The 24,643-nt window shown below is 42.3% G+C and overlaps 1 protein-coding gene across 2 annotated transcripts in view; it reads left to right on the top strand.

The window, feature by feature from the left end:
• Positions 1-24,643, top strand: part of WDPCP (WD repeat containing planar cell polarity effector) — a 357,770-nt gene that overhangs the window by 9,522 nt on the left and 323,605 nt on the right. The window contains exon 1 of one of the 2 annotated variants that reach the window (XM_077282498.1): positions 20,487-20,507. The exons of the other annotated variant lie outside the window; for it this stretch is intronic. The gene's annotated coding sequence lies outside the window, so the exon portion shown is untranslated. Of the gene's footprint in view, positions 1-20,486; positions 20,508-24,643 lie in introns of those variants that run through there. 2 annotated transcript variants of the gene reach the window in all.

Raw genomic sequence — 24,643 nt, 5'->3', positions numbered from 1 at the left:
ATATATATATATATATATATATATATATATTATAATCACTTCTTGTCCCTCAGTCGTTTGTTAGATAGTGGTCTTCATACTCCAAATTTTCCAGATTCCCACACCGAACAGCAGCCGTAAAATAAAGAACTGTATAGATGAACTAAAATTAAATAAAATAAAAAACGTAAGACATACAATAAATTAAAAACAACCCCTGACGAGGCCAATTAAAATTTCTGGCAGCAAGTTAGTTCAGAGAAACAGGGCATAACTCATGACCTCATTTAGACGTTGCGGTTGCATAGTACGTAATTCTCAAATCCAACGGGCTTCCTTCTGGGCTAAAAGGGGACCAATATTTCCACCCCGAAGGTCCGCACGGATACAATCAATACCCCTAACTCGATATACAGATATCACTTACAGTAAGCAAACTAACAATTACAGACTGGTACAGAGGGGCGAGGACCCTGCCCTTGCGGGCTCACATTCTACAGGATTATGGGGAAGGAGACAGTAGGTTGGGGGTTGCAGCAGCTTCGGTGTTGGTGAGGCGGTAGCTTCATTAGTGGTGAGGAGGCAGCGGGGGCACTGCAGGCTGTAGGCTTTCCTGAAGAGGTGGGTTTTCAAGTTCTATCTAAAGGATCAGAATGTGGTTGATTATCGGATGTTGGGGCACAGAATTCCAGAGAATGGGGGATATTCGGGAAAAGTCTTGGAGGCGATTGGGTGAGGAACGAATAAGTGTGGAGGAGAGTAGAGGTCTTGGGAGGACCGGAGATTGCGTGAGAGAATATGTCAGGAGATTTATTCAGTCTATGAATGTGAAAAAGGGCTGGGGGATGAGCGGGTTAAAAATGAGCTCTATAGTGCAGATCGGAGGCTGAATTTTTCCTGTAAGGATGCATTCCCGATTAGTTGTTTGCTGTGAAAATCAAAGTAAAATAAGGTAAATGTAAAAAAAAAATAAAAAAAATAATCGGAAACGCAGTGTGTGACCATATCTTTAAAGAGGTTACCTGGGATTATTTTTTACTGCAGGCCTAAGAACTAGCAGGCTCGTTGTTGCTAACCATCTGCCTATTCTGTCCCCCATGATCTATGTCGGCATAGAGTGGTCACAGAGCGCTCCTGCCGGTGATTCTGCAGCTTCTGCTAATGTCACATTGACAGAGCATCGGCTTCTCTTCCGCTCTGTTGACAGAGCGTCACTGCCTACATCATGCTGATTGACAGTCAGCTTTCTGCTGCCTAACTGGGGTGAGCCAGCTGTCAGTCAGCATGATGCCAGCAGTCATGCCCTGTCGACAGAGCAGTCAGGAAGAGGAGGAGTCGCTTTGCTGACATGGGACAGTAATGATCCAGGACCACTCTGAGCCGGGTGGAGCAGACAGACATGCTTGTTAGTTCTTAGGCCTATATTAAAAAAAATAAAATTGTCCTGAAAAAAACCCTTTAGTTAGGTTTATATGCAAACCTCAGTTACAGGGAAAATGGGCAGGAACAAAAATGTGTTTAAATGCTGAAAATCCTTCCAAACATCTCTGATGATCCTATTGGGGGCACAATGTGTGAAATACAGTTAAAAAAAAGCAGGATAAAAAATAAAAAGCAAACCACTGTTGATTTGAATCTTCCAAACATGTGTACAATATATATATTAAAATCAATGTTATGAAAATGCAGTTTTAAAGGTATTTTAGTGGTTAATTAAAAAAGGAAGACTAAATTGCTCACCGTGCAGTGAATGACCCAATCTGTTCTTTCCATGCATTGGGTACCATTGAAAATAATGCTGAATGTCAGGAAATTAGTATAAGAAAATTAAAGTTGATCGTCACATCCAAAAAAATATATAAAATCTTCAAATTTAATTTTATTCCATAAGTATCAATCAATTAAAATCCACATGTTGTTGATAATACTAGAAACACGTTAATGTTTTTTCTATCAACAACATGTGGGTTTTAATTGCTTGATACTTCTGGAATAGTATTTGAAGATTTTATCTATTTTTCTGATGTGCCAAGCAACTTTACTTTTCCAGGATTATTTTAGCAAAATAATAATAATCAATCTATAAAAAATGATCAGAAAGACGCGTAATACATTGCAAAGACTGAATATTGTGGTTCTCTAGACTTTCCCTCCCCCGTTGTTTTATTAAGGGCATTTTTAAATTATAATGTTCTATAAGACATTTTCCTATAAGTCGTTTAGAGAAGCCTTGAGTAAAAAATGCAGCAGAAGTGTAATACCTGGTCAGGCTGTGTTTTGAAAAAAAAAAAGAAGCAAAAACCCTGAAGCCATTTGTACGTAATGAAAAACGCCCCACAAAAAAAGCTAAAGACACCGCGAAAAGGTTGAAACTCTTGGATCTTATATAAAGCTTGGCTGCCACATGGTTGTGTAGGCTCTTCACCATCTGATTCTCCCAATTGTTCGCTGCGACACTTGTTGGATCTCATTTGTGCTGGATGAGCTGATTTTTACGCATATACATAATTGGAATGTTAATGTAAGGTCGTCCTAAGCAAAGTGATAGATTTCTACATTATTAATAAGGTAATTACAGACTCATTACATCAGTCGCACAATAGCCCTTCAGATAGGGTTGCAGTCCTGTCAATGGCGTGAACGCTCGGCTGGGCAGGAACCTCCAGCTTCTGTATTGATAGCTCTATTTGGTAACAGAAGTTTTATAGTAAGTGCGAATCCCCTCACTGGTGAGTGAAGTTTCTTTATTTTTTCTTGTAAAATGCCTTTTTGTCTTATTTTATATATTAGGAACAATTTAATAACTTGGCTCTATTACAGTATAACGGGCGTGATGCTGCATGCCATCCGCAGTGATGCCATCTGACGATGTGATATTGTCCTGCCGTGTATATCCCCGCTATGCTCTGTAGCTCAGCTACATTTCCGTATTACTTCTTCGTAGGGGAGGTGGGCGAGCAGCTGTTAAGCACCTCCGAACTTTACTAATGCCAGCAAACAATACTATTTTGGCATAGAGAAAAAAACATTCGTTCCTGATCATTGCCCAGTGTAATTCTGCCCAGTGATCAAATTAGAAAATGTTAGGCTGTCGGTGATCTCGCCATTCTAAATATGATCGTTGGTCATTTAAACTGCGGATGTCCTGCCGTCAATAATGTAACATATAGAACAGGAGGAGGGATCCAAAGATCACGCGAGCGATCATTTGTACAAACCCATGTCCAGTTCATTACTAAGTTAGGATAAACGTAAGTGAACATAAATCGACTTACTACATACTAGATCTGTGCTTGTTATGGACGCTTTATCTTGACTGTGTAAGATGACCCAAGATGGCTGATTTTACTTTTTCCTCCAGTGATCCTTCCTTAGGAACTTGGGGTATTAATGTATACAAGAAAATGTTGTCAGAAGGGGATCTGCCAGCAAAAAAAAACATTAGACCCGATTAATCATTTGCTTTTCTTTTTAAGTCCCTTTCCTTTTTTATCTTGTGATATTGGTTGCTGTTCTTGGCATCGCATTCATCAAAGTGGTGCATGCGATTAATGTATTTGGCACAAAGTTAAAAAGGGGCCTTCTTCCGGTCCTGAACTTCTTCTGCACTAAAAGTCTCAAATTGTGCCAACGTGCTAGCGTACTGAAAAATACATCAGGTGGGGAATACTGGAGTGACATTGCAACTAATTTTTTTACTTTTCAAAGAAACGCAATTGGGGAATCAGCCAGAACATCTGGAATTACCAGACTCCACTCACAAAGTGGAAAACAAGCAGTCAAGCACATATAAGCCTGACTTAAAAAGGGCGCAAATAGAATAATGAATTGGGTGCAAACTAGGCAAAAAAAGGCGCTGGTGATCCGGGGCCTATGTGAATGAGCAGCTTAGGTTTTATGCCCTAATTTAGGTTAATTAGAGGTATTGTTTTTTTCTTACGGTAATTATTATTTTTTTTTGTTTGTTTGTTTCTTGTCAAAAAGTACACTATGTATAACGGATTCAAAATTAATTAAATCTGCAACTATGATTGAATACAAAAGAAAAAGACAAAAAACAAATTCCCTGCAATAAATAAAATAGCATAGTGCATGAAAATAATATACAGTATTTAGTTAACATGTTTTTTGATCAAAAAAGTGCGAAAGCCATCCCACCTCTTCATGGTGACCATAATTGGGACAGTCCTAACTCTAATATTAAAAACCTTACCATTTGTCAAGTGACATGCATGTAGATAAGGGCTGAGAGACTGAGCCCAACTAGTGAACACACAGCCATATAATGCCCAGCTCAAGCAAGAGAAAGGCAGGCCACGCCTTTTATATGCACATGATGCAGACAGGCAGAAAAAACACGAAAAAGTATAAACTGGGACATAAATTGGTGTGCATGCAGTGAACAGAAAAAAAACATAATGATTAAATGTCCTGCAATAAATAAATAGCATAGTGCATGAAAATAATATACAATACTTACCGTAGTTAACAGCAGGCGCATGCGCAGTGTGCCCACTGAGATCTGCTAACCAGTACCCGGCAACAATAGCAATTTTCCAGGACGTCTCTCCTGACAGCACCCTGGAGGACGTCCTCCTCCTTGCTGGGACAGGAAACACACGAGAGTTCAAATATCTGGTCCCACCCACCAATCCTCAGTGTTTTTTCCTGTCCCTGCATGGAGGGACACACGAGGAAGGAGCTGCGCAGGCTTACCGAGCTCAGGGGGATTGTGCGGTCTTCCAATCCTTCCCCCTGTCAAGAGGCTCAGGGTCGAAACTCCCCAGGTGGGAGTCCCTCTTCCCCAAAGGCCTGGAGCGGGACGATGCTCCGGGATTTAGCCGCTCCTCCCGGTGGGAGGCTCTCGGCTCAGGACGCGGCGGTGATCCTGGCGGGCCTCCATTCAGCAAGGCGCTCTGTTCGGGAGACTCTGCACCTGACGGGCATTTCCGGGATCAGGGGAGCCGCGTCACTTCCGGTTTCGCCAGGGGTCGGCGAAACGTCACTTCCGGTGGCGTTTTATGAGCGGGGAGAGCAGGCGCTCCATCAGGAGAGCGCAGTGCAGCTTGGCCGCTACTAACATTAGCATCCAGCATCGTGCAGGGGGTACGTTGTCGGCTTCAGACCAGCTATGGAGATCGAGGAGGATGGGGTAAGTCTGCCTGGTGCAGTTCAACCTCTCCCCACATAATACCACGCACAGCATCTAGCCTATTACTCCCTATCTTATGTCGTTTAGGATAAGGGAAACCCCCCTGCTCCCCCAGCCACGGCTAAAAAATCTGGGAAGGTCACGGTGAAGACCAACAGATGTCCTGTATGCCATATAAAGCTCCCAGACTCCCATGGCAGGACCCTCTGCGCACCCTGTACCTCTAGGGTCATGAAGGATGAGCAGACATCACAGCTTTCAGAGATGAGATCCCTAATACGGGAGGAGGTTCAGGCCTCCATATCCAGCCTCTCAAATTCGCGCCCTGCCAGTCCCATAGCTGGTCGTAAGCGAGCCAGGCGGGAAAAAGACCATGGGGAGCCGGAGTATTCTTCTGATGAAGGTTCCGAGTTAAGGGATTCTCTATCAGAAGAGGAGGGAGAGATTCCGGTAGAGAGCCAGGATCGAGCCAGGAAGTACCTCTTCCAGTCCGAGGAGACAGATGAGCTTGTCCAAGCAGTGAGGAATACTATGCCTATCGAGGACACTTCTAAACCACAGTCCAGACAGGACTTGATGTTTGGGGGACTTGTGGCGCGAAACCAGACTGTGTTTCCTATAAGTGATCATATCAAAACCATGGTCCTAGAAGAGTGGAAAGATGCTGAGCGCCGGCTGGTGCTATCTCGTGACTTTAAGGGTCGTTTGCCATTCGACCCAGAGGATGTCAAGTTATGCAAGTTATGCAAAAGTCACCAAAAAGACTGCTATACCTTTCGAGGACTCTTCTAGTTTGCGTGACCCCATGGATAGGAAAGCTGACATTCTCCTAAAGAGGGCCTGGGAGGCTTCTGCGGCCCTAATTAGGACAAACATAGCAGCCACTTCGGTGGCCAGATCTATGTACCTATGGATGGGTCAGTTGGAAGATCATCTAGTCAACAAGACCCCTAGATCTGATATTCTGAGCTCCATACCTATTATGAAGTCAGCCATGGCATTTTTATCAGATATGACAGCAGAATCGGTTAGATTCTCAGCTCGTAACAGTTCCCTATCTAATGCGGCTAGGAGGGCTGTATGGCTGAGGTCCTGGTCAGGTGACAATGCCTCTAAGTCCAAACTTTGCTCTATTCCATTTTCGGGACAGAGGGTGTTTGGACCTGCTTTGGACTCTATCCTTGAGTCAGCCTCTGATAAAAAGAAGGGGTTCCCTGAGGACAAGCTTAAGCGGTTCCAACCCTTTCGGAGAGGTTTCTTCTCCAGAAAGCAATTTGATTCTCGGGGACAAAATCGGTCCAGCAGGGGATCCTACGGAGGCTCCCGTGGACAGGGTAACAGGAGCAGTGATCTTTTCTTTAGTCCATCCTCTAGAAATAAGTCACAATGACGCCACGTGCATTGGGGGAAGGCTTCGGCAGTTTGCAAAAAACTGGGCCCAGATCACTCAAAATCAATGGGTTCGCAGAACCGTGTCAGAGGGATACAGCATAGAGCTTTACTCCCCTCCCCCAGAAAGGTACATTGCACCTACTATAGTTACGGCAGACTCTGCCATACTAAAAGATTTACAAGACATGCTCAGTACGGAGGTAATAATCCCGGTCCCTCCATCTGAGAAAGGAAGGTGGCACTATTCATCCCTATTCACTGCCTCATGCCATCGGGCGACACTCGCACCATAATAAATCTAAAGCCTTTGAATACCTGGGTGAGATACAAAAGGTTCCGAATGGAATCTATCCGGTCAGCAGTTCATCTTATAGATCAGGATGCTGTTATGTGCACACTCGACCTAAAGAGTGCCTACTATCAGGTCCCGGTGCATCCCTCGTCTCAGAATCTGCTGAGGTTTGCGGAAGCTCTGCCAACCCGGACCTGTCACTACCAGTTTCAGGGCCTCCCCTTCTGGCTGGCTTCTGCTCCTTGTATTTTTACAAAACTTGTATCAGAGATGGTGGCCTTCCTGAGAAGCCAGGGTATTATAATAATTCCGTACCTGGACGACTTTCTTCTCGTGGCAGATTCAGTAGAGCTCCTGACGGATCACAGGACTCGGACGATTTCAGTACTCGGACGATTTCAGTAATGGAACATCTTGGATGGGTACTAAACTGACAGAAGTCAGACCTACTACCAGAACAAAGGAAGATTTTCCTGGGAGTGTGCCTGGACTCCAGACGCAGAATATCCATATTACCAGATGTCAAGCGAGTGACAATTCAAACTCCAGTCAGGTATCTATTGGAACATCGAGTTTCCATAAGGATTGCGATGAAGGTACTCGGCCTAATGACGGCCTGCATACCATGTGTCAGGTGGGCACAGACACACTCAAGACCCCTGCAGAGACAGATCCTGTCGGTTTGGGATCGCCGTCAGTCTTCTCTAGATGCCCCCTTGAGGCTGGCAGGTCCAACAAGGAGAACTCTACACTGGTGGATGCAGACAGAGAACCTGAAGGTGGGCGTTCTATGGTCCACCTCCCCTTATGTAGTCGTCACCACGGACGCCAGCGCATGGGGCTGGGGAGCTCATCTACAGGGCAGAATCTTCCAGGGCAGGTGGCCAGCAAGCATCAGCGACAGATCCTCCAATTTCAAGGAACTATATGCCGTATGGGAAGCGTTAAGGCGAAATCAGCTCACGCTCTCAGATCGTCATGTAAAAATTTTTCCGACAATGTGATGACAGTTTCATTCCTGAATCATCAGGGAGGCCCAAGATATCGACCACTGCAGGATCTAGCAGAGACGATTTTCAACTGGGCGGAGGATACAGTTCTTTCTATAACGGCTATCCACCTAGAAGGCTCTCAGAACGTGATAGCAGATTATCTGAGCAGACGGCAACTGTGTCCAACAGAGTGGGAACTGAATCAGAGTATCTTCCTAAAGTTATGTCACCGGTGGGGAACCCCCAACATAGACTTGTTTGCAAACAGAAGAAACTCGCAGGTCTCAAGATTCTTCTCTCTGAACCCCTCGGATCTTCCAGACGGGGTAGATGCGCTAAGCCAGCAGTGGGACCAGCCTCTCTCATATGCGTTCCCACCCCTGGCATTAATTCCAGCTGTTCTACGGAAAATCAAGGAGGATCGAGCAAAGGTCATTTTGATCGTTCCATACTGGCCAAGAAGAAGCTGGTTTCCCTTACTGGGGACTTTAGCGATCGACAACCCAGTCGAGTTGCCCCTCAGGGGGAAAGTCATTCACCAGGGGCCAGTGTACCATCCAAATCCAAGCAAACTCCGTCTTTCAGCCTGGATCCTGAAAGGGACATCCTGAAGTCTAAAGGTTTGTCAGATCAGGTTATAGCTACTATCCAGGCTAGTAGGAAACCTGTAACTTCAGCCATTTATCGGAAAGTTTGGAAACTATTTTGTCTAGAAGGTGTCAGGTCCGATGTTGTGTCAGGCTCTCCGGATGTTCCGGGTATCCTAAACTTCCTACAAAAAGGTTTCAACATGGGTCTTAGACCCAGCACATTAAAAGTACAGGTGTCGGCACTAAGCTCCTTTCTGGACTATCCTTTGGCATTTCACCCAGGGATAATAAGGTTTATTCGGGCCACCCAGAGAATGCGTCCCACCATTAGACAGTTGTCCCCATCTTGGGACCTTAACTTAGTCCTTAGGGCCTTGTGTAAAGGTTCTTACACCCTGGGTGAAGATATGCCTATTTCTATTCGCACACGCAAAACTGCTTTCTTAGTGGCGATCACTATGGCCAAGAGGGTTGGAGAGATTCAAGCTCTATGTATCAGAGACCCGTATCTCCAGATTAGGGATGATAGTTTAATTCTGAAACTAGATCCAGCATTTATCCCAAAGGTAGGCTCTACCAAAAATAGGAATCAGGAGATAGTACTTCCTTTTTGTAATAACCCTTCCAACGAGAAAGAGAAAGCCCTCCACTCACTGGATGTCAGACAGGGGGTTTTAGACTATTTGAAGGCTACAGAGACTTGGCGTATAGATTCTAACCTCTTTATTTTTTGGGGAAAGAACAGGGGTAGGAAGGCCTCTAAGGCCTCAATTGCGCGTTGGATCACAAAGGTAATCTCAGATGCTTATCAGTCGGAGGGTATGTCCCATCCAGTGGGCTTAAGGGCCCACTCTACTCGTGGGGTTTCATGGGCCAGTGCTAGCACCTTCTGTAAACATAATAAACTTGATGTTATGTTCGGTCAGCACACTGCTTTCGGGAGGAAGGTCCTCCAAGCGGTATTCCCACCCTAAGGAGGTGCTTTGGTACTCTCCAGGGTGCTGTCAGGAGGGACACCCTGGAAAAAAGGTATTAGACCTACCAGTAATTATGTTTCCAGGAGTCCATACTGACAGCACTGGTAGTTCCCCCCCAGTTTGTTATAAGTTCATGTATATTTATATATGTATTTACATACTATGTTGTAATGTGATCCTGTCATTAAAAGTTTTTATTTGCATCATTCCATGAGATGGTTCTTGTGACAACACTGAGGATTGGTGGGTGGGACCGGATATTTGAACTCTCGTGTGTTTCCTGTCCCAGCAAGGAGGAGGAGGACGTCCTCCAGGGTGCTGTCAGTATGGACTCCTGGAAACATAATTACCAGTAGGTCTAATACCTATTTTTTTCTCCTATCGGTTCCTATTGATCACTGTGATAGAGTCTGTCACAGTGATCAAAAGAAAAAAAAAAGAAATCCTCCTGTGACGCTAGTCACTTCTCACAGCCAAGCCGTGAGTCAGAATTGTCCAGGAGTCCAAGGTCAGAAGCAAGGAGGGTATGTCATAAAGAGAAGGAAGAGATAAAAGCATAGTCAGGTAACGTTACAAGGTCAGAGTACTGGGAGGATAATGGATTAGAGCTGAAGGGGTTAAACAGGTGGATGATCAGAACAAAGTCCAAGGTCAGGCAACAGATAAAGCATACAGAACTCAAGGCACAGGAGAACAAACCTCACAAGCTGAATGTACATCTGACAGAGTTCTGGGAGACACAGCTCAGTTAAGTATCATGGAAATTACCTGGAATAATGAACACTTGGAGACAGCCAGCACCTCCCAGTCTCAGATTGGATAGTCGAGCTGTCAATCAACCCACTGACAGCTCAACACTCACCGGTAACAGATTGAAAGTCCAATATGTTAATCAAAGTACTGACGGCTTCAGCACACCCCTATACCAGATTGGACTGCCAAGCTGTTAGTAACTGCATCCCAGACAAACTGAGGGATGGAACTGTGTAACCCTCCTTAGTTGGATACAATTTTTGCAGTTGGGGTTGTGGTAGGGTTGGAGTTAGAATTGTTTTTTTTCTTCAAAAGTAAAAAAAAAAAAATCATGAAGATATGACAGCTTGTGTGAAGCGCAAGTGCTTGCTACTCAAGTTTGCATCGGGTGCTCGAGTATGCACAGAGTTTCGCTGATCCACATCAACAAAGCTGCTTTGTTCTGCTTCCGCGCTGCTGTGGATGGGGCGTGACTGCTGGCTTCATGCTGATTGACAGCCAGCTCCCTGCAGTTAGGCAGTGGGGAGCCAAATGTCTTATCAGCATGACTGCTGATGACATGATGCTGATGACATCAATATAAACTGATGATGACCTTTGACTGTCTTAGTGGTGGAATGAATGTGTCGAATGGATTTATGTCTTTTTACATCAACTAAGGAACTTGCCCCTCAGACTATGAGGGGTCATCACAACAGAGACCCCAATCAGAGGACAATAAAACATTCCTTATCTAAGAACTGGCCCAACATTTATGGACATAACTGTTTATCACTCATGGTAATTCTGCTTCATGCCACCTGTCTTATGCATGTTTTTTTTTTTTTTTCTCTCTGTGCTATGTTGTGCATAAATATGTGATTCTTCAGAATTTGTATTAGTCTATGCCTGATGAAGAGACCTGTGTAGTCTCGAAAGCTTGCAATTTGTTACCAAGTTTTCAGCTCGCCATTAAAAGGTATCAACCACTGAGGACTCTCAATTCTAAACATCTTTCTATCTACTGGCTAACACGGTACCAAGATATATATCTTTCCTGTATCAGCATGACATAGGCAGTCACGCTCTGTCAGCAGAGCAGCCTGGACGTGATGCTCGAGGAAGCCACTGAATCGCCTGCTGGAGCGGTTTGTGACCGCTCCCTGCCAGCAGAGATCCGCACTGAACACGACATGCAGGTAGTTAGCATCTGCCTGCCTGGTAATTCTTAGGCCTGTAGTAAAAAATAAAATACCCCTGAATAACCCCTTTAAATGTTTCTCATGTGCCAGCAAATCCTGGCCAGGCGTATTCCAATAAAAATCACAGGTCATCTCCTGACGAAGACTGCTAAACAGTGGTCAAGGTGTTGTATACAATAGAGGGGTCACACCTTGTGATACCACATCATCAGGTAACATAATAATCTGTGAAAACCTTAATTTTTCTTTAGGTAATTTTAATTGGATTATTTTTGGCCAGGATCTGCACCTAAAATATTTTATTTCATTATTGTTAATTAAGTAATTGGCATTTATATATACTGGAATAATTTGTTAATTCATTGCTACAGGCTCGGTGCTGGCACCTAAATGTAACCATGTAAATTGTTTTGTGTTGACCTTATTACAGACCGTCATTTATTACCCTCTCATGTTTTGATTTTTTTTGTTGTTGTTTAATTTGGGGAACTGAATGATTTTTTGTTATTATTAATTCAGATATGTACATATTTAATTATTTAATTATTGACGTTCAGTACAGACCAAAAGTTTGGACACACCTTCTCATTTAAAGATTTTTCTGTATTTTCATGACTATGAAAATTGTACATTCACACTGAAGGCATCAAAACTATGAATTAACACATGTGGAATTATATACTTAACAAAAAAGTGTGAAACAACTGAAAATATGTCTTATATTCTAGGTTCTTCAAAATAGCCGCCTTTTGCTTTGATGACTGCTTTGCACACTCTTGGCATTCTCTTGATGAGCTTCAAGAGGTAGTCACCGGGAATGGTCTTCCAACAATCTTGAAGGAGTTCCCAGAGATGCTTAGCACTTGTTGGCCCTTTTGCCTTCACTCTGCGGTGCAGCTCACCCCAAACCATCTCGATTGGGTTCAGGTCTGGTGACTGTGGAGGCCAGGTCATCTGGCGTAGCACCCCATCACTCTCCTTCTTGGTCAAATAGCCCTTACACAGCCTGGAGGTGTGTTTGGGGTCATTGTCCTGTTGAAAAATAAATGATGGTCCAACTAAACGCAAACCGGATGGAATAGCATGCCGCTGCAAGATGCTGTGGTAGCCATGCTGGTTCAGTATGCCTTCAATTTTGAATAAATCTCCAACAGTGTCACCAGCAAAGCACCCCCACAGCATCACACCTCCTCCATGCTTTACGGTGGGAACCAGGCATGTAGAGTCCATCCGTTCACCTTTTTTGCGTCGCACAAAGACACGGTGGTTGGAACCAAAGATCTCAAATTTGGATTCATCAGACCAAAGCACAGATTTCCACTGGTCTAATGTCCATTCCTTGTGTTCTTTAGCCCAAACAAGTCTCTTCTGCTTGTTGCCTGTCCTTAGCAGTGGTTTCCTAGCAGCTATTTTACCATGAAGGCCTGCTGCACAAAGTCTCCTCTTAACAGTTGTTGTAGAGATGTGTCTGCTGCTAGAACTCTGTGTGGCATTGACCTGGTCTCTAATCTGATGCTGTTAACCTGCGATTTCTGAGGCTGGCAACTCGGATAAATTTATCCTCAGAAGCAGAGGTGACTCTTGGTCTTCCTTTCCTGGGGCGGTCCTCATGTGAGCCAGTTTCTTTGTAGCGCTTGATGGTTTTTGCCACTGCACTTGGGGACACTTTCAAAGTTTTCCCAATTTTTCGGACTGACGGACCTTCATTTCTTAAAGTAATGATGGCCACTTGTTTTTCTTTACTTAGCTGCTTTTTTCTTGCCATAATACAAATTCTAACAGTCTATTCAGTAGGACTATCAGCTGTGTATCCACCAGACTTCTGCACAACACAACTGATGGTCCCAACCCCATTTATAAGGCAAGAAATCCCACTTATTAAACCTGACAGGGCACACCTGTGAAGTGAAAGCCACTCCCGGTGACTACCTCTTGAAGCTCATCAAGAGAATGCCAAGAATGTGCAAAGCAGTCATCAAAGAAAAAGGTGGCTACTTTGAAGAACCTAGAATATAAGACATATTTTCAGTTGTTTCACACTTTTTTGTTAAGTATATAATTCCACATGTATTAATTCATAGTTTTGATGCCTTCAGTGTGAATGTACAATTTTCATAGTCATGAAAATACAGAAAAATCTTTAAATGAGAAGGTGGCCAAACTTTTGGTCTGTACTGTATTTATATTTTTGTGATTTAGATTATAAGTTTAGTAAGTGATTTAGTGTTTGTTTTTTTATGACATATATTTCTACTTTTGATTGCTCAGATTCATATTTGTGGAGTTAATTAAAAGGTAAATGTGATAGTGTGTGCTCTCATCAAAAGGGGTCGCCTTGTTTCTGGCAGATGAGTGCACATTAGTTGGCCAATATGTGAGTGTAGTGTCTCAGTTTAAGGCCTGGGTCACACTTGCAAGTGCAATGCAAGAAACTCGTGCCTCAATACCAGGCACTGCCGCCGGCACTCGGGACCGGAGGGTGCGGCTGCATAGAAATACATACAGCTGAACGCTCTGGTCCCGAGTGCCGGCGGCAGTGCCCGGTATTGAGGCGAGAGACTTGTACGAGTTTCTTGCATGGCACTCGCAAGTGTGATCCCGACCTAAGACTGGGGTCACACAAGCATATGCTCTCTATCTCTGACAAATTGGGTCAATTATACTAAAGTAATCCCACTCTGGTCAGAGTGTCGTCATAGTGCGAACCAATTCTCATATGAGGAGAAGATGGAGAGAAAAAATTCTCTATCTTCTCCATTGTGTGAACAAATGGATGTCGCACGGGACAAAAACAGTTTGTGTTTGCAGACAAAAAAAAATTGTAAACTGATGTGTGTTTCCTTCGGCTGAAGCCGCGTTCAGAAGTGCATGTGAAAACTATTGATTGTTAATCCGTGTGGTGCACCGTTGGTCATCTGTATGTCCGTTTTTTACAGAACAATTGCAGAGTGGATAACCAAAAAAAGGTCGCTGGTAGGGTTAGTACGCCCTGGCAGAAGTAGATGAAGGCTCCCCTTAGTTGTATAGTAACGTAGGAGCAGTGCTACGTCTTGTCCTGATCCTTCTTGTGAGTTGCTGGGCGCAGCGCAGGTTGTGTAGAGCTGACTGGTGACTTGTTAGGGTTTCCACTACCAATATGAAAGGACATCAGTAGTAAGGCGTCAGCAATGCATTATTGAAGGTGGTGTCACAGAAATAACGCATTTCGGAGCTCTTGGGCCTCTTTATAGAGCTCATATGTGTCTCTGAGCTTGCCGAAGAAGCCCTCAGTTCTCCGAAAAGTATTGTTTATGTGACACCACTTTCAATGGACGTTACTTTTTTTGTGTGAAGTTTTCATGAATATTCCCTGCTTCACCCCTTCTGGGTTATTTGCACCCTACTCATGTACTTTCGTCTCGGGTTGTATATACCATAACCTAAGCTACCAATCTGTGTGTCCTTTTATTTTTTTAACAAACATAAGTCATACGTTTTATACCTCATCAATTAAAAAATATACAAGATAAATGGCAAAATACAGTTTCTGACGTAATGATTGCAATAGATCCATTAAAAAAGGATGTTAAAAGGACAGTTTCCATGTGGCTTCCGTTTTTTTTTTTAATTTAAACACAACCATTATGTTTAATGGGCGAGTCTGATCCAAAAAACAGATCGGAGTAGTGCATGATGCATGGAAAACATTTACCGTATATACTCGAGTATAAGCCGACCCGAGTATAAGCCGACCCCCCTAATTTTGCCACAAAAAACTGGGAAAACTTATTGACTCGAGTATAAGCCTAGGGGGGAAAATGCAGCAGCTACCGGTAAATGTCAAAAGTAATAATAGATACCAATAAAAGTAAAATTAATTGAGACATCAGTAGGTTAAGTGTCTTTGAATATCCATATTGAATCAGGAGCCCCATATAATGCTCCATACTGTTCATTATGGCCCCATAAGATGTTCCATATTAAAATATGCCCCATATAATCCTGCATAAAGGTTAATAAAGGCCCCATAAGATGCTCCATAGACACATTTGCCCAATATAATGCTGCACAAATGCTGATTATGGCCCCATAAGATGCTCTATAAAGATATTTGCCCCTTATAGTGCTGCACAAACGTTATGGCCCTATAAGATGCTCCATACAGACACTTGCCCCATATGCCGTAGTGCCCTACAAACGTTAATTATGGCCCCATACAGACACTTATATGGGGCCGATGGGCAGGATTTCTGGCGCGCTTACCAGAAGCGCATGTTAAATACCGCTGTCAAACTAGCTAAGGGTATGTGTCCACGGTCAGGTTTGCTTCAGGCTTTGGTCAGGTTTTTATGCAGGTAAAATCCTGACCAAAAATGCACCTGAGATCACTGGCAGGTCACCTGCGGTGTTCCTGTGTGTTTTGCTCATTGTAGCAACATGCTGCGTTCTTAAAAAACGCAACGCATGTGCGTTTTTGCGGGAAAAACGCATGCGTTTTTTAATGCACAGTGGAGACGGGATTTCGTTAAATCCCCTCCACTATGCTGTAACATCTGGACGCTGTGTTTTTGACGCTGCGGCTCAGCGCTGCGTCAAAAACGCAGCGTTTCCTGAACGTGGACACATACCCTTACAGTCTTGGGTGGATCGTGATTCCACCTGCTGCTGTTCAAAACAGCTGACATGTGCCGGGAAAGATGTGGGCTCAACACTGGAGCCCACATCAAAGGAAAGAAGTCCGACATCAGTGTACTATTGCGCCCAATGTCGGAAAAAGGTTAAAGTGCCTCAGGGGAAAGCTTTCAACATATACAATTAATGGATACAAGTTCTCACTAAATTAGAATATCATCAAAAAGTTAATTTATTTCAGTTCTTCAATTCAAAATGTGAAACTCATATTATATAGAGTCATTACAAACAGAGTGATCTATTTCAACTAGTGTTTATTTCTGTTAATGTTGATGATTATGGCTTACAGCCAACGAAAACCAAAAAGTCATTATCTTGGTAAATTAATTAAATACATATCCAGTAATTTGCACACAGACTGTACTAATTGTATTTGTCACTGACATCTATATATCTATTCTATATGTATTTACTGTATGTAATCCATCTCTTCTATCCTGTCGGTTCCTGCTGTGATTTTACGCTAGGAGGCTGCTGAATTGCCGGCTTTTCTTCTATCTATGTAATCTATATGCATACATATATATATGTGTGTGTGTGTGTCACTGACATCTATATATCTATCTATCCTATGTGTATATATCTATTCTATCTATCCTATTGTAACCTGTCACGCTGTGATTTTACTGTACGCAGCAGATGAATTTCCAGCTTTTCAAAGGAGATTGTTGTGTTAAAATCAGACAGCACTCGCACCCGATTACATGCTGCAAGTTTTTTCCAGTCCGATGGTGATAATATCCGACCTGAATAAAACAACACCACAGATGAACACACGATAGAATAACATTGGTACTTATGGCCTCACCCCTCCCACAAACGCCAATATCCTCACCTTTCCGCAGAGATAATAATCCATTTGTCCCAGATTTTCAGAAAAATAATCTTTTAATAATTAAATTCATGACCAGTAATTTGTACACACACTGTACTAATTGTATATGTCACTGACATCTATATATCTACCTATTCTATTTGTATTTACCTTATGTAATCCATCTCTTCTATCCTGTTGGCTCCTGCATTGATTTTACAGTACGAGGCTGCTGAATTGCCAGCTTTTCTATCTACTAATGTATATATTTATATGTATATGTGGCATCTTTATATCTACTCTATGTGTATACATCTCTTTGTGTGTGTTGTGAAGAATATTTCCTTTGAAACCGATGTGTAAATGACAGAATTGCTCTATGTAAAAGATCATGTTAAAATCGCATTGCAGTCGATAGCAATCGCACGGCATTCGGATGTAAATCGGATGCTAGTTGTGAAAAATCCGACGGTACTCGAGTGAAAAACGCATGACACTCGTCCGACTTTGCAGGAACAACATCGGACCGATTTTAAAATGGCTAGTGTGACTCCGGCCTTACAATCTATCCACAAACATTGTGTACTTTACTGTGGCTCCAGAGTGCGATCCGGTTTCTAACAGACAACACCGAAAGTACGGTCATTTGCATTGGGATTCATGGTTTCAGGCCAAGGAAACATCAAAATGGAAAAGTGTTTTTTTTTTTTCTCTCTGCTGAACAGAATATTGTACGTGACACATATGTCATGGAAAACAATTTTTTGTTATTTTTTTCTGAGCCTGTTCTATTGATCATTGCTGCTGATCATATAGAGTAAGACCCCCTTCACACGTCCTGATATTTATGGGACTGGAAAAACCGTACAGGCGCTGTCCGTGTCTGTGTGTATAATCCGTGTGCACCGTCAGTGTGACACATACAGGAATAGAATGCAGAATAGGAATGACAGATGCTTGGGTGTTAGATGTGCAAAGATAAAGAATTTATAGGTAAATAGAAGATAGCTATAAATATGTCAGTGAGATATATATACAGTATATATATATATATATATATATATATATATATATTTATATTTATTTATATCAGTGCTTTGCGTGTGTAGTTTTCTGTAATTGTATTTAGCTAAGAATTAAATGAAAAAATGGCATGGCGGTCACCCTTATTTTTAATAACCAGCTGAGGGAAAGCAGACAGCTGTGAGCTGATGTTATTCTGGGAAAAGACCGCTATCCATGGAGGTTCCCAGCCTATCAATATTAGCCCCCGGGCATAATAACATGCTTAGCGGGGCGACTAGTCTGAGGACGTGAATGCCCCCCCCAACTAGTCACAGCCCTCATTTACAGTACATATCAAAAATGGACTTTAAAAATACTTTTTTCTAAAGATCTGTTTATGTATGTAATATAACACAGGGACTGCTAGGCAGGGTATTATATATATATATATATATATATATATATATATATATATATATATATATATATATACACAACGGCTGGTGGTTCTGTGGGCATGGGAGACCTTACAGGTTCCCTTTTTAAAGGGAATTTGTCATTATGGTTTTGCTACGTAATCTGACAGCATGAGGTAGAGGTTAGTGATGAGCGAACGTGCTCGGATAACGTGTTATCCTAGTATCTTGTGCCTGCTCGTATGTTATATTCAAGTCCCTGTGGCTGCATGTTTTGCACATGTGGGGATTGCCTAACAAACAGGTTATCCGAGTACGTACGCTCATCACTGGTAGAGGTTGAAACACAGAATTCAAAGATGTGTCAGATGTCAGGCTACGTGCTGTTTACTTACACTGAAGGTTTTCTCACCTGGTGATTATCACTGCTGTGACTAGCTAGCGCAGGGCACTCATCCGACTTCCCCCACCCCCTTGTAATAAGCAGCTCACTGTCTATAGACAAATTACATAGAGAAGCTGGTGCAAGCTCCGGCCACAAAGCACGTCCTGACACTGGTGTCAGGTCAGTCAGTAGTGATATCTTATTGGACATGCTCACGGAGAGAGAAGAAATGAATGAATCAGCGGCTAGCAAAATACACCTGCCGGCCCAAGCACTGCGGCCCTTGGGAATCTGCCTGATGGCAGGATGTTAAGTCATTGATGGCCATGAACGGCCCGCAGGCCTGAGGTTCCCTTTGGTTAAACGACCCAGCCGGCGGTGTTGAACGATAGGTAAATGTTTACTGATCAGCGGTGGCTTCATAGCCTGTTTACACAGGCAGACCGCTGTGTACTGCTCTCTAATCGTTCGGTGTGGGCTTCCATTGTTCTCGGCAGCGCAAGTCCTGTTTACAGAGATTATGTGCTGCCAAGAACATCGACCTTCTCTGCAGCACAAAAGATCATTGAACCTGACGAACTAGAGTTTTCCTCATTCATCGGGTGACGGGCATTCTGTTTAGACTGTGGACATAATCGTGCCGTGTAAATGGACCTTTTAGATAGTGTTTGACAAGTGTGACCAACTTTTTACTATAGATGCAGCTTATGCAGCATCTATAGTAAAAGATCGAATGTTTAAAAATAATAAAAAAAATTAAAAAACATGGTTATACTCACCTGCAGACCTCAGCGGTGTCCGTTCCTATAGCTGGAGTGCAGTGAAGGGCCTGCGATGACGTCACTGTCTTGTGATTGGTCGCGTGAGTCACATGAGTGGTCACGCGACCAATCACAAGACAGTGACATCATCACAGGTCCTGAACCACATCATCTATAGGAACGGAAGAGAGATCATGCACCGGAGAGGCGGGAACACTTCGGGGGCCATCAGAGGGTGAGTATAGGACTATTTTTTATTTTAATTCTTTTTTTTTACCAGTTATATGGTGCCCAGTCTGTGGAGGAGAGTCTCCTCTCCTCCACCCTGGGTACCAACCGCACATGATCTGCTTACTTCTCGCATGGTGGGTATAGCCCCGTGCGGGAAGTAAGCAGATCAATGCTCTCCTATGGGTGCAGAATCCCCGCAATTCCGCAATTTTAATGAACATGCTGCGTTTTTTTCTGGAATGCGATTCCGCTCAGGAAAAAAATGCAGCATGTGCACAAAAAATGCGGAATGCATTCTATTACATAGGATGCTTAATGTAAGCGTTTTTTTCGCGGTTTTATAGCGTTTTTATAGCGAAAAACCGCGAAAAATATGCTACGTGTGCACATGGCCTCAGAGAGGTTTTTATTTGCTTGTTTTTTTTTTGCATTTGACCTTTTGTTGGATATTTTGAGTTATTTTTCATTTCTTTTTTTTTTGACAAATTTTTGAATATTAAATAAAAACTTTTGAAGTGGAGAAAGAAAGAGAATAGTTAAATTGATTCTCTTCTATTCTGCAAAATGAGTGGTCAGTCTAACTTCAGAAGTTCTTTGGTCGCTTTCCAACTTTAAAGCACTGATAACAGGGAACAGTGGATCACTTTCAACTGCACACTAGTTTTACTTTATTCACATCTAGTTATTGAAGTGCCATCGAAAACTGCGTTCGATATTACTGCCACCGTTTTTGCTCTGTTGTAATAACAGATGAGACACTGTCATTTTACGTTTCATGTAGAATGCCTGCATTCATGTTTGTACCACTAGGTGTCGCCATTACTCTATCTTTCTGCAGTTCTATGTGGGTACATGGCTGTGGGATGGGCGATGATTCGGGGAATTGGCTAATTACTGAATATCCTGACATTTATTGGTGAGTACAGTAAGAAAATGACTTGGCGAAAAAGTTTGGTTGTTGTCTTTCCAACATAATCTAGTAGTGACCCAAACATTCCTAATGATAGTTACCCCCCCAAATGAAAAAAAAGTACTTGCATTTGTGAAGTGCATTATGCATGACCTCATATTGCACAGGCAGGTGGGGGTACATTGTGGTTATCATACAGAATCTTGATTATTGCAACTTTTTATACTCATTAGAATGTGGCCGTGAATGGGGCGCATCCCCAATACAGAGCGTGGCTGAAAATGGCGCTGTCTTGTAAAACGCCGATCTCTTTCCCAGTGTAACACATGCATATGTTTTCTATCAGGCTATATCATTTGCCTGTGCTTTTGATCTTTATACCCCCCAAAAAAATCTCATACTTAGAATGACTTCTTTGGGACGACCACACTAAATAGGGGTGAGAAATGGCCTTCAAAGGGGGCGATCCTCTCAGAATAGAATATAAAGACCAATTTACATGGATATGGATGAATTGCAGATCCTTCAAATATTCACAATCTTTTGTAAAACTGTTACCTTCAGAAACATTGGATGGGAAATGAATGTCAAATGTTTGACGATCAGTCTTAAAAACAAAAAAATATTAATAATTACATGGCTTGTTACCTTCTGGTAGGAAATTGCAGCAACAAGGAGGAAGTGACAGGAGCAGAAAGGGCCACACTATCCCCCACACTTTCATCATACTGTCAGACAAGTATGCTAATACTTTTATATACAGTGAAAAAAAAAAAAAGTTTAAAAAAAATGTACAGTGGGATTTTATTGTCAGTTGTAGTAAGGCCCAAGCTTTCAGGCTTTCTAAAAAGCAGGATTAATATAACTTTTTAATAATATTGTGACAGTTTTAAAGAGGCCCTCCAGGACGTTATCATTGATGATCTTAGGATAACCCATGAATATCAGGTTAAGGGAACACTGACTCTGGGCACCCCCAGCATTTAAAGGGAATCTGTCAGCAGGTTTTTGCTATGTAATCTGAGAACTCCATAATGTATAGGCTGAAAGTCTGATTCCCGCAATCTATCATTTACTGGGCTGTGTTTTTGTTCCAGTAAAGGGGATTATCTGTACAGGACTAGCGGTCTCGTGCCTCCTGGTCAAACCCTTCTCCACCATAGATTATCAGTTTTCTATCAATATACAATATTCACAGAAAGCTTCCAATCACTGATGAGGCAAGGTTATTCAGCATTCAGAGATCTGCAGCAGAGAAAACTGATTCTATCACAACTTCTGCACCCAGTAAACTACGTGACACCGCTGGAATCAGGGTCTCTGTCCCAACCTCATGCTGCTGTCAGGTTACATAGCAAAAATCTACTCAATGTTTCCCTTTAACTGTCCGAAGAAGCTGAGGTTCTCTAGCAAGCGCCAAATCTCCCCGTCATTGTTTTCCAGGCAAAGCGTCATATATTTTTATATTACAACTTCGAGAAGCTTAGTCCTTCATATGTTCGTGGGTTAACAGAAGTGACCTGACCATTCTGCAGGCTGTTTCTGTTCCGAAGACACTTTTTATATTTCCCAATACAAGTCTGTGGGAAGGCTCAAAAGGCAGCCGATTGTTTTGGGTTTTTTTTGAGCGTTTTTTCAGCCTTTTTGATTCAAAAACTGAAAGTTTCGTCATTGAATGAAGTTTAAAAAAAAAATGTCCGGTAAATGCCAGTAAAAAAGATGCCCCCAAAACACTGGAGAACACAAAAAATGCTAAAAAACAAAAGATGCTTCAGGTTTATAAAACTGCTGAAAAAAGGAGTTTCCTGAAGCTTCTTCCACTCGAAAAGTGGACATTTTTAGCCACCTGAAAAAGACCTTGTGCGCACACACCCTTAAATCAGATTATTGGGAGGTTGCTGGGATTCAAATTGGATTATAATAATTGCCTTTATTAGGGTAAAGTCCTAAAAACCCCTTTAATGGAACAGTAAACACTGAAAATGCATAAAGAAAAATATCTAAAAAAAATCTATATCCCATCCATTCTTTTTTTTCCTTTGTTTTATATTACAAATTTAGCAGTGAAATACATATTAAAGAAGAAAGACGTGGTGCCCTTCCTGGCTGTGAGACAGCCGGCTGCAGCAGGAGCCTCTCCCTCTGCTCTGCCCTTTGTCCAATCTCCAGATACTGGACCCGATCAGCAGGAGATTAACCCTGCGTATCCTGCAGCATTTCGCCAGTAATGATTGTTTCAGACTGACATTAATGGGAAGATTCCCGCCCGTTTACTTTTAGCATTCATTTGAAGCTTTGCTGTTCCTTTTTAAGGTTATGTTGCAATCACTAATGTTTTTTTATTACTGAATAATTAGTAATATATCGTTATAAGAATTTTTCTTTTTTTTATACTGATCAGATTACCGTAAATGACTGAGTGGCTATTTTATAAATATGAATATATTCTTGAACAGGATTTTCTCAATTGGGAAATTCATTGAAACTATTGACACACGAGAAGAAAGGAACCTTATTAAGGAGCTAGTCTTCTATTTAGGAATTATCAGAATAATTATGACAATCTGCTCTAATGATACGTGATCTAAGTAAAGAGAACCCCTCCAAATGAGGCCGAATTATTAGTTAGAACACAACATTGATTGGCTTTTCTAACTTATCTAGGACTTCACATCAGAACTGTGTAATTAAAGTGGTAATCTTTGTGATACTAATTACTGGTTGAAAAGTTAAGATTGCCTTGGGCCCTTTCTAATGCTCTTTGGGAGAGGAAATGCAAGGCTTGAAAGTCGTGTGCAGATGCCGGCTGGATTGGACACGAGTGTTAATTTCAAGCAATTTGCTGAGCACTTTAGAGAGCTATAAACTGTAAGAGACGAGTTATGTGCAATAAAGACATGTAAAAATATATGAATACAATGTCACATACCTTATGAATGGTACATAGTGTACTAAAGTGATTGGTGTTAATGGCATATCATTAGGATGGGAAAACTACCGGCCAATAAAACAAAGGGGATTGGTGGGCCAAATTTAAAGGGGTTTTCAACTACTAGGACAACCCCTTCTCAATCTGAGTATTTGGTGCCAATAAAATAAAAACACCTATATTCGCCTCACCGGTCCAGGGCTACGGCTGATCTCTGACTTCATCTTGATGATCAGTTTGTCTGAAGGCGAGGACCGTGACGCCAGCGGTGATTGGACGCAGGGCTCACATGTCACAAGAACTGCATGAGAGCCCGGGAATGCGAGTGCCGACACCGCGGGAACGGTGCCGGCACGGGAGGGGAGTATAGGTGTTTTTATTTTATTGGCGCCAAATATTCAGAATGAGAAGGGATTGTCCTAGTAGCGTACAACCCAATCCAACATATTGGATTAAAGAGGTTGTTCGGTGAAAACAAGTCATCACCTACATTCAAGATAACTTAAAGGGGTGTTCCCATCTCCAAGAGCCTATCCCAATATGTAGTAGGTGTAATAATAGTAACATTAGCAAATATCTCCAAATGTAGTAGTTTTTCTGATTCACTATGTCTCTTTCCTCATGTGCAGGCTTTGCAGGACCTTAGGTATCCATGGTTACGACCACTAGGAACTAGCTATCTCACTTTATCAGTGGTCGTAACCATGGATACCTAAGGTTCTGCAATGCCTGCACATGAGGAAAGAGACCTAGCGAATCAGGCAAACTAAAGTATTTTTCTAATTGAAGGTACTTGCTAATATTATTACACCTACTAAATATTGGGATAGGATGTTGGAGATGGGAATAACCCTTTAATGATCAGTGGGCGGTCCGCACTGATTGGGAAAACGAGGAATTTTTATCTCTGTCTTTTATCCCAGTTGTAGAATAGAGCGACAGGTCAGATGTCCGACCTCTACTCCATTCATTCTCTGTGGGGAGATCTGAAAAAGCCGAGTGCAGTACTCTGTAGCCTCATAAGGAATGAGTCCATATTCCGGTGTCCATATTGTTTAAAAGGGAACCTGTCATTAGATTTATCCTGCGTGAATCAAAGAATGAGTCTAGCCAGATATGTTTTGCTGTGAAACACTGCGGCGTTTTAGAAAAAAAACTACTTTGAAAAGACGTCCAGGGACTATAGATAGAGATTTTTCCATTACTGAGATAG

Source organism: Ranitomeya variabilis, chromosome 2, assembly GCF_051348905.1.
Source record: "Ranitomeya variabilis isolate aRanVar5 chromosome 2, aRanVar5.hap1, whole genome shotgun sequence".
NCBI classification, from domain to species: Eukaryota; Metazoa; Chordata; class Amphibia; order Anura; family Dendrobatidae; genus Ranitomeya; species Ranitomeya variabilis.
Note: the sequence above shows the minus strand (reverse complement) of the source record. Positions and strands in the feature narration are given on the sequence as shown.